Source organism: Sander lucioperca, chromosome 23, assembly GCF_008315115.2.
Source record: "Sander lucioperca isolate FBNREF2018 chromosome 23, SLUC_FBN_1.2, whole genome shotgun sequence".
NCBI lineage: Eukaryota > Metazoa > Chordata > Actinopteri > Perciformes > Percidae > Sander > Sander lucioperca.
In genome coordinates this window covers 3,660,908-3,665,907 of record NC_050195.1, presented here as the reverse complement: position 1 = coordinate 3,665,907, position 5,000 = coordinate 3,660,908, and the positions used below count along the sequence as shown (strand labels likewise).

At 43.7% G+C, this 5,000-nt stretch overlaps 1 protein-coding gene across 1 annotated transcript in view; it reads right to left on the bottom strand.

Moving 5' to 3' along the window:
- Nucleotides 1-5,000, bottom strand: part of LOC118492929 (LIM zinc-binding domain-containing Nebulette) — a 54,850-nt gene that overhangs the window by 985 nt on the left and 48,865 nt on the right. The window lies entirely within an intron of this gene.

Below are 5,000 nucleotides of genomic sequence, written 5' to 3'. Positions count from 1 at the left end.
AATGGATCCACGTTCATATCTCGTAAATTACCCCACTAATAATGCCCGGAATGATACCAAACTTCTACAGTAGTACAAATAGTTTCTGTACTTATAAAACGAGGCATTAGAAAGTTTGTAACTACACCAGAAGTATATTTAAATAACATTTGCCTGATGGATACTCCTCTCGGCTGCTACCGCGGATACTTCTCTCGGCTGCTACCGCACAATGTTATTTAAATATACTTCTGGTGTAGTTACAAACTTTCTAATGCCTCGTTTTATAAGTACACAAACTATTTGTACTACTGTAGAAGTTTGGTATCATTCCGGGCATTATTAGTGGGGTAATTTACGAGATACGAACGTGGATTCATTAGCGCCTGAACTAAGCTAACCAGCTGATAACGCTAACTCGACCAACGTTATAACAAGTAAGTAAGTAAGTTATTTCTTTTTTAATTAGCCAAGGGTAGTCGTCTGCTGTAGTTTTACTGGTCACCTTGCTATTTTATAGTTGACGTGCGACTTTACATTCTCCTACGTGCTGATTTACTAGCTCCAGAGCCGTTGAAAGATTGACTAGCCCCGTTTGACATGCTAGCTAACGTTAGCTAAAATTAGCTCGTGGTAGCTTAGACTGCAGTTAGATTTTTGTAGTATGCAGTTCGTGACTACAAATGCAACATCTATCTGCTTGTTCAGGTAAACATTCAGCCAGTTGGAACAGAAGAACACACCAGAATAGGCCTGTTTAGTAAGCTGTATGTGATGGCCGCATTCCTACACTTATAAAATGAAATTCAATGTGGAAGTAATCCAAGTATTCAGAATACATGACATTTTTGGGCATGTATTCTGTATTCTGTAACGGAATGCCTTTTGAAAGTATCCTTCCCAACACTGAACATATACATCCACAGGAGGAGAACATAAAGAAAGCACTGCAGCTCTGACACAAAAAAAGATTAGAGGCTGCAATCATGACCTGGTACAAGAACTAACAACCTTGATAACTCTTACAAGATCCCTGAAAGCAACAAAACCCATAATTCACATCACAGTGGGGATACAGAGGACTATCTGAAGGTGGATTTTACCTTTGAAAGCGCCCACACAGCAGAAATAATTACACCACTCAGCATTCAGACAGAACATGGTTTCACAAAGTGTGAAAAAAAACTCTAAATATACTATATTTGCTTCACACATATGTCGAACGGTGATATGCAGGAAATGAAAAGGAATGAGGGTTTTATTTCTGAGTGTAGAACATGATTTTGGGGCATTTATGGCCAGTGATCCAGTTTAATCAAAGCCCCAGGAGCATGAATAGTAAAAGTGTAAATAGCTTCGCCAAGGAGGTCATGTTTTGATGGTTTGACAGTTTGTTTTTCAGCAGGATTACGGAAAAACTGCTAGCCAGATTTTCATGAAACTGTTCGTGTTGTTTTCACATTACAGGCCTTATTTTAACGATCTAAGTGCACGGCGTGAAATGCCTGGCGCAGGTGCGTTTAGGGCGTGACCAAATTCACTTTTGCTAGTTTGACGGTGGAATAAAGGGTCCGTGTGCCGGGCGCATGGTTCTAAACGGTTGTACTTAGTGTCTTCATTAATCAGAGGTGTGTTTTGGGCGTAACATGCAATCAACCAATCAGAGATCATCTCCCATTCCCTTTAAAAGCCAGGCGCGTTTGGACCTTGGAGCATTGCTATTATGATGGAGGATTTGCACCGTAATATTTTTATTTGTAATCTTCTGCATGCGTGTGTGCTGCTGTGCGTCCCTGTGTGTGTAACAAGCATAGTGTGCACGCGCTGTGCACGAGCCTAGGAGCATTTTACTAATGCTCTGTTAAAATAACAATGAAATGCTGCGTTATTGACTTTAGACCAGGTTTTTGTTGGTCAATGGCGCGATCACTTCCCGTTGCCTCAAGATAGCAATACGCCCAGAATGCACCAGAACACATCTCCCTGTAAGACCAGCACGCCCAGAATGCACCTGAACACACCTCCCTGTAAGACCAGCACGCCCAGAATGCACCTGAACACACCTCCCTGTAAGACCAGCACGCCCAGAATGCACCTGAACACACCTCCCTGTAAGACCAGCACGCCCATGGGCGCAAAGATGGGCGCAGGTGCACTTGCTATTTAAACGACGTGGGTGCTGGACGAGGAACTGACAACAGCGTCGGTCTTTAACTAGCAAAGACACTTGCGTTGGGCTTTGCGCCGCGCCGGGTGCAACATAGGGCCTGAAGACTTAAAGCTCGTGAACACGAGGTCGAAGAATGTCTTACAAACTTGGAAACTGGGACCATCCAAGGGTCACGTGAAAGCACCATCGGCCTCGGCGGACGTCAGCGCTCTCCGGGAACCAATCAACTTGGTTATTTGTTTTCACCGTCCAGCTGCCACAAATACTCACTAAAGCACCAAATGTGGATTAATCTGCCGCTAAAAATAGTCCCCAACAAATGCTCTTTTTCCTCCTGTTTGTTTGACTACTACTAAAACTAATTTTGAGCAGCTTTTTTAGGATCTTACTAATTAACTGTATAAATTTGTGTTTTTAAAGAGTAACTGAGCCTTCAGTAGGAAGCAATGGGCTTGGAGCTGAGATACACAGACAGGAAGTCGGACAGTACACGTTTTCTTTTTTTTCTGTAGGAAATGTTGACATTAACAAATATATTGAATATCACCAGCTTGGTTTATCCAAATACAAATTATTGCAGCTGAAAAGCAGGCAGGGAGGATAATTTACAGCCCACAGATGCAGCAGCAGCAACAACAGAGCAGCGGGCGGTCAATTCTCCCTCTGCTGCACTTCACTTCGACCTTCAGAGGAAACCCTGCAGCTCATTTAGCCATAAAGCCATCCTGCTGGTGTCTATCAGTCACCGTACGAGCCCATTAGCCCTCAGAACAGAGTTACACAAGGCTGATAGATAGATATTTATGACTCAGACAGTTGGAGTGTGTGGGTGTGTGTGTGTGTGTGTGTGTGTGTGTGTGTGTGTGTGTGTGTGTGTGTGTGTGTGTGTGTGTGTGTGTGTGTGTGCATGTGTGTGTGTTCTGCTCTCACAGCTATTGCCCCCGTTCTCACTACAAAGCAGATTAAAACATTCGTCAGTCGTAGGCTCCCTGCTGAGCTAATATTACAAGCTAACGAGCTAAATCACACATATATACACACACACACACACACACACACACACACACACACACACACACACACACACACACAGACACACACACTTGCACCAATTGAGTACTGTAGAAACGTGTCCTAAAACCTAGAAATTAGTTAGCATCTTTGCACTGCCGGTTCCCTCATCTGGAAGTCAATTCGTTTTATTTTAGTTTTTAGTTTTTTTAAAACATTTTGTTGTACGACATATAATGTCAGTAATGTATAACTGTTTTCTAACTGCGCTTTAAAAAGGTGGTTGCTAACAAGTGGCTAAATGTGAGTACAAACGTTGTTACGGTGAACACGCAACGTTGAAGTCGTTGAAGTCCTGCGACCATGGTGAAGTTCCTTTACAGCCTAACGTTAGCTTGTTACTTCTGCCGATTGCATTTGATACAGGAAGGAACTTATGGAGGACAATCTACGCAGGAGGGATCTTCAGGGTTCTCATAGTCTATATCGATGACGATCCATTTGTGGGATTGCTCCAGTGCCGCCAAATGTCCGTCCCCTTCCTCTGTCTCTGTGTTGGCGTTCTAACCTCCGGTGGATTTGTGAGGACTATGGTTAACTGCTCCTCAGATCTCTGCAGGGTAAATCCAGACAGCTAGCTAGACTACCTGTCCAATCTGAGTTTTCTGTTGCACGACTAAAACTACTTTTGAACGTACACATGTTCCACCAAAACAAGTTCCTTCCTGAGACTATTTAGCAGAGGCACCGTTGCTCTGTCCGGCACTTAGCGTCGCCCAAGATGTTTGAGATTGGTTTAAAGAAATGCCAATAAACCAGAGCATGTTTTACATCCAGGAATGCTGTGTGGACTAGCCAGACCCTCCTCCACAGCGCTTTAAAGGAAGGTCTGGCAATGCAAGACTAGGGTTTTATTAAAGAAACAGCTGATGAAGGACAATCTCATACAGAATGGATCCAATAAGACCTGACAAACAAAGGATCTCATAGAGGGTGCTGGACAACAAATCTGATGGTGACAGACGTGTACGTATGAGGACTTGCTTTAAAAAGGAGGGGTGTTGAAATTAAGCATTGCATCGCGTCGCGGACGTCGACGATTCTGCATCAATGCAGCGGCAGACCATTATCCATTATGGCCTACTGATGTTGCTTGTGGATTTTCCGGTCGCTGCTGTTTTTTAGTTTTTGTCTGTTGTCTGCTGTGTTCAGACTCCGCTACATTCAGGGAGTGTCTTTCTTTAAGAGCAGATACTGTCTGTACGCGATCTGTGCTGCGTGCACGATTCAATATGCGCAAGCGCGTAAATACGTAGTAGAAAACGTGACGGTTTCCCTACACTATTTTATCACGCATGCGTTGGATCACTTGACGGCCAGGCGGCACAACTGGCCGCATATTTTTGTAGGCTACATTTTATGTTATTCATTATGCAGTTCACGGCGGGTCTGTTTTATAAAGATATTTAAATTAAGTACTTATTGTCACTGATCCAAAACCGCAGATCGACGTCCGTGTACTACGCCTTGGCCACATTGTTATTTTTGTGACGTAGAGTGGGGATGTCGTGATGTTTTTAAACGTAGCTTACGCTATGCATTACGAGGTGTTTACGTGGTTGCCAATCCAAAAATAATAAAGGAGTTGTTACATGTTACATGAACATACACCATGTTGGTTACATGTGGAATGAAGTCTGAGTCTTTCTGTCACTGCAAGCCTTCAGTTTCCTCCACACTCCCCTTTGCGATTCCCGGGTTGCAAAGGTGCGCAAGCGTGGAACAGATCGTGCGTCGTAAAACAGGATTATCATCTGCGCGTGCGCGAACGAAAAGGGAA